Source organism: Heptranchias perlo, chromosome 12 (assembly GCF_035084215.1).
Source record: "Heptranchias perlo isolate sHepPer1 chromosome 12, sHepPer1.hap1, whole genome shotgun sequence".
In the NCBI taxonomy this organism is placed as follows: domain Eukaryota; kingdom Metazoa; phylum Chordata; class Chondrichthyes; order Hexanchiformes; family Hexanchidae; genus Heptranchias; species Heptranchias perlo.
In genome coordinates this window covers 26,628,693-26,642,770 of record NC_090336.1, presented here as the reverse complement: position 1 = coordinate 26,642,770, position 14,078 = coordinate 26,628,693, and the positions used below count along the sequence as shown (strand labels likewise).

At 44.2% G+C, this 14,078-nt stretch overlaps 1 protein-coding gene across 5 annotated transcripts in view; it reads right to left on the bottom strand.

Annotated features, from left to right (window-relative positions):
• The window catches only part of eps8l2 (EPS8 signaling adaptor L2), a 237,256-nt gene extending 231,371 nt beyond the window's left edge, over positions 1-5,885 (bottom strand). For 2 of the 5 annotated variants that reach the window (XM_067993818.1, XM_067993819.1), the window contains exon 1: positions 5,555-5,885. The gene's annotated coding sequence lies outside the window, so the exon portion shown is untranslated. Of the gene's footprint in view, positions 1-5,550 lie in introns of all 5 variants that reach the window. The other 3 variants (XM_067993816.1, XM_067993815.1, XM_067993817.1) reach the window with 2 other exon arrangements.
• Between the last annotated feature and the right edge of the window lie 8,193 nt (positions 5,886-14,078).

Sequence of the window (14,078 nt, the reverse complement as noted above, 5' to 3'; positions counted from 1 at the left end):
TTTCTCTCTACCTCCTTTCTTAAATAGTGGGGTTACATTTGCTACCCTCCAATCTGCAGGAACCATTCCAGAATCTATAGAATTTTGGAAGATGACAACCAATGCATCCACTATCTCTCGCGACCTCTTTCAAAACCCTGGGATGCAGATCATCAGATCCTTGGGATTTATCAACTTTCAGTCCCATTAATTTCTCTAGTACTATTTTTTTACTAATATTAATTTCCTTCAGTTCCTCATTCTCGCATGACCCTTGGTTCTCTAATATTTCTGGGAGGTTTTTTGTGTCTTCTTCCGTGAAGACAGACACAAAGGGCTCAATTTTGCAATGGTGGTGGGTTGGCTGTGGAGGGGAGGGGGGCGCGGGGAGGGGGTGAAGGTGCGCGTGGCAACCCCGCATGAACAAAACTTACCGTTTCCGACGTGTTCGCATGTTGATTGCTGATGATTAACGTCCTCTCCGGGTTTCACACCCGGCATTGACAGGCTGGCTGCTGTCAGGAGCTGCAATGCAAGTGGGTGGGCGAGAAAGAGAGAGAGCGAGATGTCATCTGGCACTGGACTGGAAGACCGGTGGGGGGGGGGGGGTGGGGGGCGGTGGAAGACCTGGCGCTGGACTGGAAGACAGTGAGGGGGGGAAAGTCGGTGGGGGAGAGGGGAAGGTCGGTGGGGGAGAGGGGAAGAGGGGGACATCGGAGCGGGAGACATCGGACAACGGAGCAGAGTGCAAAGGTAGGTTCATTTAGGGTTTGCACTTCCATCTATCCCCGTCTATGGTTTTTTATTTAATTTATTTAGTTTCTTGTTCCCTGACCCAGCCCTTCCAGGTGTGAATCAGAAGCGGTGGGCAAGTCGCCCAGGTAAGTTAAAAATCATTACAATTACTTACTCTGTCACAGAGTGCCTTAAGTACCTCAATGAGGTACATTTGGCTTTTTAACTGTCATGTGGGACTTCTATTTTCGGGTTGCCTGCACGCACACAGGTGGATCCTTGGGAAACTCGGAAGTCGGCGGGTTGGAGCGATTTTCGGAGCCCCCCCCGCCCCTACACTTGCCTCCTAAAACCACCCCCAAAATATCTGTTTAATTTCTCTGCTGTTTCCTTATTCCCCATTATAAATTCTCCTGTCTCTGTCTGTAAGGGACCCATATTTGCCTTCGCCAGTCTTTTCCTTTTTACATACCCATAGAATCTTTATCAGTCCGTTTTTATGTTTCTTGCTAGTTTACTCTCATATTCTATTTTCCCTTTCTTTGTAAATTTCTTGGTCCTCCTTTGCTGAATTCTAAAATGCTCCCAATCCTCAGACTTACTGCTTTTTCTGGCAACTTTAAATGCCTCTTTCTTTGATTTAATATTATCTTTAATTTCCCTTGTTAGCCATGGTTGGACAACTTTTCCTGTTGGGTTTTTGTGCCTTAAAGGAATATATATTTGTTGCAAATTATGTATTAATTCTTTAAATGCTAGCCACTGCCTGTCGACCGTCATACCTTTTAATGTAGTTCCCCAATCAACCACAGCCAACTTGTGCCTCATACCTTCGTAGTTTCCTTTGTTTAGATTTAAGACCCTAGTTTCGGATTGAATTACATCACTTTCAAACTTAATGAAGAATTCTATCATATTATGGTCACTCTTCCCTAAGGGCTCCTTTACAACAAGATTATTAATTAACCCTTTCTCATTGCACAATACTAGTTCTAAAATAGCCTGTTCCCTTGTTGGTTCCTCAACATACTGATCTAGAAAACCATCTCATGTACATTCCAGGAATTCGTCCTCCACAGTATTAGTGCTAATTTGGTTCGCCCAATCTATATGTAGATTAAAGTCCCCCCGATTACTGTATTATCCTTGTTACATGCACTTCTAATTTTCTGCTTTATACCATGCCCTACATTACCACTACTGTTTAGTGGCCTATAAACAACACCCACCAATGTTTTCTGTCTCTTGCTGTTTCTTAGTTCCACCCAAATTGATTCTACATCTTGATCTTCTGAGCCAGGATCCTTTCTCACTATTGAACTGATCTCATCCTTTATTAACAGCGCTACCCCACCTCCTTTTCCTTTTTACCTGTCCTTCCTAAATGTCGAATATCCTTGAATATTCAGTTCCCAGCCTTGGTCACCCTGCAGCCACGTCTCTGTAATGGCAATTAGATCATACCCATTTACTTCTATTTGTACCGTCAATTCATCTATCATGTTGCGAATGCTGCGTGCATTCAGATAAAGTGCCTTTAATTTTGCCTTTTTAACATTTTTTCCTATTTTGACCTTATTTGCTATTGGCCTTTGTTTCTGCTGTCTTCCAATTTCACTTACAACCTTTTTGCCTTCCACTTCCAGCTTTGTTACTCTCCCTTCTGAATCTCTTCTCAGGTTCCCATCCCCCTGCCAAGTTAGTTTAAACCTTCCCCAACAGCACTAGCAAACCTCCCCACAAGGATATTGGTCCCAGCCCTGTTGAGGTGCAACCCGTCTGGCTTGTACAGGTCCCACCTCCCCCAGAACCGGTCCCAATACCCCAGGAATCTAAAGCCCTCCCTCCTGCGCCATCTCTAATACTCAGATTTTTCTCTGGGTGATTGCCAAATTTATACTGTTTAGAAAAGTTTGTATTGCATTTTTTCACTAACAGTATAGGGCTAATTTTCCTGGCTTTGACATTAGGGATCCAGGTAGAAAAGTCAGGAAAAAAAGGAGAGACTCGGATCACCAAGTCTCAACACTTCTGGCACAACCCTAGGATTTTGAGGTTTTTCTGGGGGAGCTTAGCCTGTGCCTGCAGTAAGCTCAAGCCTATTGGAACATTTAAATAATGCAGCAAGGACGTTCCCAGCTTCCTGTATCATTTTGGATCTGGAATGTTAGCTTGGTGCCCTGGCACAGGGGTGCCCAGAAAAATCGCGTTGTAATTTCCCCTGAACCCCTACAAACTGGAGGGCCTGAAAAGGTCCCTGGAAAGACCAAAGAATTTCAGATAGGCCGCATCCAAACTTTGTTTGACTGCCCCTGGAGCTGCCCCTGAGTTTCCCGGTGCTACCGCCAGCACTATGGCCAGTGTTCTTGAGAATGGAGAGCTGGAACTCCAGGGTAGGGGGAGGGGCAGAAAAATAACTTCTGAGTTTGAATATACTGGTGCTATGAAGACATTAACCCACATCTCTGTTTCTACATATATCCTATTTGCACAAAGCACTAAAATTTCACACCTGTCGAGCATTCTATGAATAAGCTCCACATTAACCAGGGGCGGTTTGTCATGAATCTTAGCAAAATTGTAAAATAATTAATAAATAAGAGGGACAAGTAAAAGGGAATATTTGAAGGTAAGAGTAACGAGAATTCAGTGGCATATTAATACTCCATTTATATTATAGGACCCTTTCCAAAGGAGATGACTTTTTTTATTCGTTTATAGGGTGTGGGCGTCGCTGGCGAAACCAGCATTTATTGTCCATCCTTAATTGTCCTTGAGGAGGTGGTGGTGAGCCGCCTTCTTGAACCGCTGCAGTCTGTGTGGTGAAGGTTCTTCCACAGTGCTGTTAGGAAGAGAGTTCCAGGATTTTGGCCCAGCGACGATGAAGGAATGGCGATATATTTCCAAGTCGGGATGGTGTGTGACTTGGAGGGGAACGTGCAGGTGGTGTTGTTCCCATGTGCCTGCTGCCCTTGTCCTTCTAGGTGGTAGAGGTCGCAGGTTTGGGAGGTGCTGTCAAAGAAGCCTTGGTGAATTGCTACAGTGCATCCTGTGGATGGTACACACTGCAGCCACGTTGCGCCGGTGGTGAAGGGAGTGAATGTTTAGGGTGATGGATGGGGTGCCAATCAAGCGGGCTGCTTTGTCTTGGATGGTGTCGAGCTTCTTGAGTGTTGTTGGAGCTGCACTCATCCAGGCAAGTGGAGAGTATTCCATCACACTCCTGACTTGTGCCTTGTAGATGGTGGAAATGCTTTGGGGAGTCAGGAGGTGAGTCACTCGCCACAGAATACCCAGCCTTTAACCTGCTCTTGTAGCCACAGTATTTATGTGGCTGGTCCAGTTAAGTTTCTGGTCAATGGTGACCTCCCAGGATGTTGATGGTGGGGGATTTGGCAATGGTAATGCCGTTGAATGTCAAGGGGAGGTGGTTAGACTCTCTCTTGTTGGAGATGGTCATTGCCTGGCACTTGTCTGGCGCAAATGTTACTTGCCACTTATGAGCCCAAACCTGGATGTTGTCCAGGTCTATGACTGTAATATAGCTTAGTTCACTTGCTGCAAAATCATGCCATTTATACTGTGAGACCATCCTCAATGTCAGGAGAAGGACTGCTAAGGTCAGTAATGGTGGAAGTGTATGGCTTTCTTTCATAAGGAAATTTGGCCAGATCTAAGATGGCGGATTAGCGTAAATACTGCCGGTGCCAGCCATTTAGCTTTGTTGCTGTTGGCACCCAACAAGGCTTTGAGTATTTTCAAAGGCACTGGCACCAGGCCAATACTTTATAGGGTTGCCTCCAAAAGTACTTCTGTTGTCATTGGCAACCCTGTAAAGTAAAAAGGATATGTGAGCCTGTGCATTACCACAGCAGCCCAAAGGGTTAATAATTCAACTCAAAGAGCAACACATTACGGAAATCCGAATCTAGGCCTGCAACTCAAATTCCTTATAACATAATGTACCTTCTAAACTCAGTTACGCTGGTTTCCAATTGAGAAATAATAATTTAAAAAACACAATAGAACAGATTTTAAAAGACAGCTTAACCTAATTTCAAACTTCACCTGATTTCAAATTCTGACACTCACTGGATACATGACGTAACTCATCTACACAGGTCATTCTAAATGGCACTGGACAGGGTAATATATCAAATTTGCAACTCAAGTGGATTAAGAGCTGTCTAATCACCATGGATAGACACATCAGTAATTTACAGTACAACTTCAAAGAAGCCTCTTTTAATGGTACCTCCTTCCCCATCCCCTCCCCCTCCCCCTGCAACATCACCACCCTCCCCAAAGCAAACATCCCCCCTGCCCTTATCCAGATGTTCGTATTGAGGACAGCATCACAAGTAATTGGTGGCCTGAGCAACGGTTTTCTATGCTCTAAACATCCTCCACTATCAGCACACTCTGTACTCGTAGAAAATGCCAAGCACCATTTTATTTATTCCTACTCACACACAAGCCAAAGGGAGACTCACTTCGTAATGTGCACTAACAGGTGCCCCCTTCAGACAATACAATGCAGGTCAACACAGTTATATATCACAGAGACAATATCCACAATTAAAAAAGTAAAGCAGTCCACATCCAAATAATTGAATCAGTAAATCCACCAAAAAAAAATTAATCTTACGATTAATGATATGGGATGAGGAGCTATTTCAAGGAACTCCTATCACCATAGAACCAGATTTGGTAAGAACTTACATGAATTTCCTTAACAAGGTTAGGAACAATGATAGTTCATAACTTAATGTCCGTTCACAGTCATCTAAAGATTCATATAATACGTGATATGAAGCAGAAAAACTGTCAACTTACTTACCAATAAACCAGCCACTGTAAGCTCCTTCCTAGGTTCACTCAAACTTTTCTGCCATTAAACCCGCTTGTACTTTTGCCTTAAGGTGAAGAGTCAGTACTTCTTTCCTCCCACCTCCCCGTCAGCTGAACTTTGTTCTTGTAGATAATCAGTCCTGCAATATCAATGCAACCAGCTTTATCTGTGCCACTCTGTTTCTCTAGTTCCAGATTCTTTTATTGCTGGAATAACCAGTATCACCACATCGCTTGCTTGCCGGCTGCCTCTGTTCAGTGCTCTATTTTTCAGCTAAGTGACTACACAGAGCAGTGTTAACACCCTGTTCTGCAGGTAGAGGCTAAACGCACATTGGCAACCAGCTCTACAGGTGGGAGGGACTTAAAGCAGTCAAGCAGGTTACGTTGGAAACCAGCACAGCTGTTATTTAAATAGACTGGACATACTGACTATCACAGCTGCCACTGAAATTAACTGAATGCTCCATAGCTGTTGTTTAACCACACACTACAACATGAAATTAAACAAGTGCTATACCTTGCATTTGTGTAGTGTTCATCATTTAGAAGAACTCAGAGCACTTGATAAGGGGGAAAGGAGGACACAAACAGCTGATAGGGAAAAAAAGAATTGAGGGGTGAAACAAAGGAAAGGTCAAATAAATTGGTTTTTAAGAGGCTTTTGAAAGAAGTAATTGTAAACAATTTTACAACACCAAGTTATAGTCCAGCAATTTTATTTTAAATTCACAAGCTTTCGGAGGCTACCTCCTTCCTCAGGTGAACGATTTTCCACATCGTTCTTGTATTTGCCTGAGGAAGGAGAAAATCTCCGAAAGCTTGTGAATTTAAAATAAAATTGCTGGACTATAACTTGGTGTTGTAAAATTGTTTACAAAAGAAGAAGGTAGATAGAGAAACAGAAGAACTCAGGTTTGGAGCAACAGTGAGAATGCATCGCAACTGGAAAAAGGGCATTTACAGAACTAAAAGTGATTAAAGCACAAGCTGCTCATGTGTGTGAGGCACACAGAACATTAGTATATGTATCAGATTCGTTGAGGAACATATGAATATATATACAACATACGAAAAAGGATAGGTAAAGACCAGCCAGTCCATTGAGTCTGTTCTGTCCACAATCTAGCCAGTCCTTCTCCACCCCACAAACACCCGCCATAGCAATACAATATCTTGGAAGATGTAAAAACTCTGGTAAATTCCTCTCTGGCCCTTGCAGGCAATCAAGCAAGCTCCAGGGGATAACGCAACCCTATCAATCCACCTACCCTCTATAGCTGGAGATGTCTTCCATTCACAAGAATTCATCCAGCTCCCTTTTGAACGCTTGCAGGAATTAGAATCTTCGTGACGGTCTTGTGAAGAGAAACCATCTTGCTTTGTCCATGCAGTCCCATACTCTGCAAAAGTCTCAATGAGTTTATCCACTGAGTAGTTGAGCCATACAGACCAGGAAGGTTGCAGGTTTAATGCACAGTCTCCACTGAGTTAGCTGATCTCAACCGGGTGGCAGTAATTGGTCTCAATGTTCCTGGATTAAGGAAGGGAAAATCGGTCAGGATTCTCATTCCTGATCACTATCCAGCAGTGTGCTTGATTGAATGTCGCTGAGGATAGGGTATTCAAATAGCCTGCCAAAACTCACTCAGCTTACACATGAATTATGATCTGTAATGAAGATGCAACTGGCACATTTGGAACCATAACCAAGCAAGGAATAAATGCCTTCAAAACATGAAGATTATTGGCAGAAAGAATTGGCAAGAAGAAAAAATGAATGGTCCTGCGATAGCCACGTTCAAATGGAAACCTGTGACCACTGTGTATGACTCACCTTTTTGTATTTGTTGGTAATAAAGCTTCTGGAATTTTTTTCATTAAGAGGTGAGTGGAGATCGACAGCAGCTCATAGAACCCAAAAAGTGGACCTCTGTTGCAGATAGGTCTCAAATTCTATACAAGAGTATCTTGGCAGCAGAACTGCAGGTCTCTTAGCGTAAACGTGCCTCAATCACCATTTTCTGATTTACTTTGTCTTTTCTTTAAAATCTTAGTGGCAGCACGCATTATGGTGGGACTAGAAACATCCTGAGATGCAGGTGCATAGGTAGCTGTAGCCTTCCAGCACCTTGACTAAGTAGACAGTGAATATGAGTGAGTTCTTTTACAGAATTGTGATTTGTTCTTTTTTGTTTCTAATTTTTTTAAAAATTTGAACCAATCAACAAGTGTGATGGCAGAACATGATGCCAAAGTGTGATACAGGAAGCGAGAGATGGACAGGTGGACAGGAAATGCGTGCAGTCACTAAGTTTTTATAATATGGTACCAGTGGATATCCTGTGATGTTGCTCCCTGTGAGTTGGATGATATGCTGTTTTGTAAAAACAGGAATGTTGTGACCTGTAACACATAATGTATCACTCTATTGCCAAGATGGAGCTGTGCCTCTTTCAGGCTACAAAGTCTAATTGTTATTATTAAACAGAGTTCAGGGCAAAGTATAATTGCTGGTTGGTGAGGGAACTTTACTGATTGGAAAATGCTTGTTGACTTTAAAGTCCAGATTAGAAGCATCCCATATTAAGTGACTGGTTTCCTTTCACTTGTTTAAGATTTTTGTCATCAGTAACAAGGTGTAACATCTGGAATGTAATTTCTAGAGGGTGATGGATAGATGTGCACTAGATGTAAGATTCTTATACATAAATAGATAAACAATTTGATAATTTCAGACTGTAACTCACTCCTGGGTATCCACTATTTCTTGTATAAAAAACCTACTGAGCCCTTTGTTAGATTCTAGGCTATAACTCATTCCCAGGGATCCATTATTCTATATGTAAATTCTTTGAACCATTTGGTTAGATTCCAGTCTGTAACACACTTCCAGATATATATTATTCTATATATAATCTATCTAAACCCATTGATTAGATCCAATCTCTAACATTCTCAGGTATTCATTTCATATTTCATATTGAGGGGTAGATTTTATTTAGTTGTTCTTTCACTTGTGAAGTTCTTCATGACAGATGCTTGGGAGAAATTAATCTTTCATGACCAATGAAAGGTCAGTGGGAACATCCCGACCACTTCACAATGAGACACATCTGAAATGATTCATTAACTGGTTATCAGAAACCAGAAGACTCAATGTGATTATTGTGAATCACCTATGGCCACGTTGAAGAAACTGTATGATTAATGTAGCTGGTACTGGAATAACTGTAGATTGATTTGATATTTTATGCCATAAGGGTATTTTTCAATAAGCTTTTGGACTCCCTTCTCTAATTGCACTGGTATATTACTGAAACTCAACCTTGTATATAATAGTCAAGGCATTCTTCGGTTGGTGAAAAGCATACTTGTTGTTTTTCATGTTATTTTGCCTGTTGAGGAGTAGTGGTGGAGGAGTGATTGGGAAAAAAAGTGAAAGAAAAATATATTAAAGTTAACTTCACTAGAAACACACCCTTGGGTTTGCCTAAATAACAACAGTCTCCATACTTTGAAAATAATTTAAATTGTTTCCTAAGGTGTTATGTAGACGTAAGCATTTCTTTTTAAATTTCTCATACATGCTTATTACAGAGCAGCACTGGGAATGGTCACAGAGAAGTATGTGGCCTAGCACTTCCCACCAGGAAGGCTGTGCTGCAAAAAACAAGGGAATGCATGGGAAAAAATGTTAAAACTACAATTATATTGACATGTAAATGTATAATTAATGAAAATATTGTATATAGTATGGACACCCATAAAGAGTACCAATAACAAATAACAAAAACGTACCATTTATATAGCTTTTAATAAGAAATCCCAAAGCACTTCACAGAGGTGAAACCAGACACCGACTGGTGATAGGAGAAGAGGGGTGATTACCTCTACATTTTGCTGAGGCTTTTGAAGGCGGTGTTGAGAGACAGTATTCCAGAGTGTGCTAGACAAGAAGCTGAAGGCTCTGTGACCCTGTAAGCATGGAGTTTTCAGGAATTTAGCTGAACTCTGGGAAAACAGAAAGGTTCAATGCTGCATCCAAGACAGCACTGTAAGAACAAAAAAAATCTGTCTCAACAGATGGGGACCTGGCATATCAGTGGCAGCAAGTATGCTGAGAAAGATGTCGCATACCAGGCTCTACAAGGGTGCTTATGGGCTCAACGAGTGGTGTTCAGGTGTCACAAGGGATCTGGACCCCTGAAAGGCACAACATTTTATAGGAGTGGTGGCAATGTTGGGGGGCAACTTTGGCAACTCCCATGCATGGGTGGCCGTCTCAGTTTTCGGGCACATGGGACAGGATGATGCCAAAGAAACTCCGCAGGCACTACTTGCACCCACCATCTCCATGCAAATGAGGTGCCCTCCCACTGATCCCATAAAATCTGGTGGGGGTCAGTGTTGGAGGACACCATCGGAATCGCAGCCTGTAAAATTTTGGGGCCAATAAAATCAAAATGGTTTATATTGTTCATGCACAGTTGATCACTTGTGGAACAGACTGCCACCTAGTGCAATAAATGAGGATTTGGTTGAAGTATTCAAAAATTAAAACAACCAGATTTCTAATTCAACTTTAAGTAGAGCTCTAGGGGCTTTGCACCAGGACAAAAAGGAGACGTAATCAGTTTGTGCAGATCCTTTCTGAAAAAACTGTAAATGATAAGGTAAGTTAGATGGCCAGAATGTTCTTTTCTTATTCCTATGTTCTCATAAGAGATAGGGAAAGACAGCAAAAGGGTGAAGGGCAAGAGTGTGAGAATCAGGGAATAAAAAGAGAGTGCAAGAACTTGCCTTTATATTAACACCATTCATGACCTCGGGACGTCCTAAAGCGTTTACAGCCAATGAAGTACTTTTGAAGTGTAATCACTGTTGTAATTTAGGGAAGCATGGCAGCCAATTTATACACAGCAAAGTCCTGTAAAAAACAAGATAACGGCCAGATAATCTGTTTTAGTGATGTTGGTTGAGGGATAAATATTGGCCCGGACACCGGGGAGAACTCCCCTGCTCTTCTTCGAATAGTGCCATGGGATCTTTTACATCCACCTGAGTGGGAAGATGGGACCTTAGTTTAATGTCTCATCCAAAAGACAGCACCTCTGAGCATTCAGCACTCCCTCAGTACTACAGTGAAGTGGTAGCCTAGATTATGTGCTCAAGTCACTGGAATGGGACTGTGAACCCACAACCTTCACATTCAGAGGTGAGAATATTCCTCACTCTACCATTACCAACAAGCCAGAGGATCAACCCTGGTTCAATGAGGAGTGTAGAAGAGCATGCCAGGAGCAGCACCAGGTGTACCTAAAAATGAGATGCCAACCTGATGAAGCTACAACTCAGGACTACATGCATGCTAAACAGCGGAAGCAACATGCTATAGACAGAGCTAAGCGATTCCACAACCAATGGATCAGATCAAAGCTCTGCAGTCCTGCCACATCCAGTCGTGAATGGTGGTGGACAATGAAACAACTAACGGGAGGAGGAGGCTCTGCAAACATCCCCATCCTCAATGATGGCGGAGTCCAGCACGTGAGTGCAAAAGACAAGGCTGAAGTGTTTGCAGCCATCTTCAGCCAGAAGTGCCGAATGGATGATCTATCTCGGCCTCCTCCCGATATCCCCACCATCACAGAAGCCAGTCTTCAGCCAATTCGATTCACTCCACGTGATATCAAGAAACGGCTGAGTGCACTGGATACAGCAAAGGCTATGGGCCCCGACAACATCCCAGCTGTAGTGCTGAAGACTTGTGCTCCAGAACTAGCTGCGCCTATAGCCAAGCTGTTCTAGGACAGCTACAACACTGGCATCTACCCGACAATGTGGAAAATTGCCCAGGTATGTCCTGTCCACAAAAAGCAGGTCAAATCCAATCCGGCCAATTACCGCCCCATCAGTCTACTCTCAATCATCAGCAAAGTGATGGAAGGTGTCGTCGACAGTGCTATCAAGCGGCACTTACTCACCAATAACCTGCTCAGTTTGGGTTCCGCCAGGACCACTCGGCTCCAGACCTCATTACAGCCCTGGTCCAGACATGGACAAAAGAGCTGAATTCCAGAGGTGAGGTGAGAGTGACTGCCCCTGACATCAAGGCAGCATTTGACCAAGTGTGGCACCAAGGAGCCCTAGTAAAATTGAAGTCAATGGGAATCAGGGGGAAAACTCTCCAGTGGCTGGAGTCATACTTAGCACAAAGGAAGATGGTAGTGGTTGTTGGAGGCCAATCATCTCAGCCGCAGGACATTGATGCAGGAGTTCCTCAGGGCAGTGTCCTAGGCCCAACCATCTTCAGCTGCTTCATCAATGACCTTCCCTCCATCATAAAGTCAGAAATGGGAATGTTCACTGATGGTTGTTCAGTTCCATTCGCAACCCCTGAAGCAGTCCGGGCCCTCCATCATAAGGTCAGAAATGGGGATGTTCGCTGATGACTGCACAGTGTTCAGTTCCATTCGCAACCCCTCAGATAATGAAGCAGTCCGAGCCCGCATGCAGCAAGACCTGGACAACATCCAGGCTTGGGCTCATAAGTGGCAAGTAACATTCGCGCCAGATAAGTGCCAGGCAATGACCATCTCCAACAAGAGAGAGTCTAACTACCTCCCCTTGACATTCAATGGCATTACCATCGCCGAATCCCCCACCATCAACATCCTGGGGGTCACCATTGACCAGAAACTGAACTGGACCAGCCATATAAATACTGTGGCTACGAGAGCAGGTCAGAGGCTGGGTATTCTGCGGCGAGTGACTCACCTCCTGACTCCCCAAAGCCTTTCCACCATCTACAAGGCACAAGTCAGGAGTGTGATGGAATACTCTCCACTTGCCTGGATGAGTGCAGCTCCAACAACACTCAAGAAGCTCGACACCATCCAAGATAAAGCAGCCCGCTTGATTGGCACCCCATCCACCACCCTAAACATTCACTCCCTTCACCACCGGCGCACTGTGGCTGCAGTGTGCATCATCCACAGGATGCACTGCAGCAACTCGCCAAGGCTTCTTCGACAGCACCTCCCAAACCCGCGACCTCTACCACCTAGAAGGACAAGAGCAGCAGGCGAATGGGAACAACACCACCTGCACATTCCCCTCCAAGTCACACACCATCCCGACTTGGAAATATATCGCCGTTCCTTCATCGTCGCTGGGTCAAAATCCTGGAACTCCCTTCCTAACAGCACTGTGGGAGAACCGTCACCACACGGACTGCAGTGGTTCAAGAAGGCGGCTCACCACCACCTTCTCGAGGGCAATTAGGGATGGGCAATAAATGCTGGCCTCGTCAGCGACGCCCACATCCCATGAACGAATAAAAAAAAAAAAGACCTGGACAACATCCAGGCTTGGGCTCATAAGTGGCAAGTAACATTTGCGCCAGACAAGTGCCAGGCAATGACCATCTCCAACAATAGAGGGTCTAACCACCTCCCCTTGACATTCAACGGCATTACCATCGCCGAATCCCCCACCATCACCATCCTGGGGGTCACCATTGACCAGAAACTTAACTGGACCAGCCATATAAATACTGTGGCTACAAGAGCAGGTCAGAGGCTGGGTATTCTGCGCCGAGTGACTCACCTCCTGACTCCCCAAAGCCTTTCCACCATCTCCAAGGCACAAGTCAGGAGTGTGATGGAATACTCTCCACTTGCCTGGATGAGTGCAGCTCTAACAACACTCAAGAAGCTTGACACCATCCAGGACAAAGCAGCCCGCTTGATTGGCACCCCATCCACCACCCCAAACATTCACTCCCTTCACCACCGGTGCACTGTGGCTGCAGTGTGTACCATCCACAGGATGCACTGCAGCAACTCGCCAAGGCTTCTTCGACAGCACCTCCCAAACCTGCGACCTCTACCACCTAGAAGGACAAGAGCAGTAGGCACGTGGGAACAACACCACCTGCACATTCCCCTCCAAGTCACACACCATCCCCACTTGGAAATATATCGCCGTTCCTTCATCGTCGCTGGGTCAAAATCCTGGAACTCCCTTCCTAACAGCACTGTGGGAGAACCTTCACCACACGGACTGCAGCAGTTCAAGAAGGCGGCTCACCACCACCTTCTCAAGGGCAATTAGGGATGGGCAATAAATGCTGGCTTTGCCAGCGACGCCCACATCCCATGAACGAATAAAAAAAAAGAATGCTGCCATTGAGCCAAGCTTGACACTCAAAAAAAGTAAGAGATGCGGAAAAAGTCCCTCAGTGCTGTCATGATCAATGACACAGAACATGCTGAGCACCAACAATTGCTGCCAGCAATAATAAGAGAGATTACCTGCAAATCTCGATCTCCATTAATCAAGAGATGTGGCAAGAGACAGTGAAGTAAGTGTTCAGTGTTTTTGATTTTTCTTGGAAAATTTGAGGCAGTCATGGTTTTTTAAGTGATATACAATGGAGGTATGATGGCCCCATGTTAGATGCAAACCATTTACTTTTACTACCGTCTATCGGGAGTGCCTTATTACCA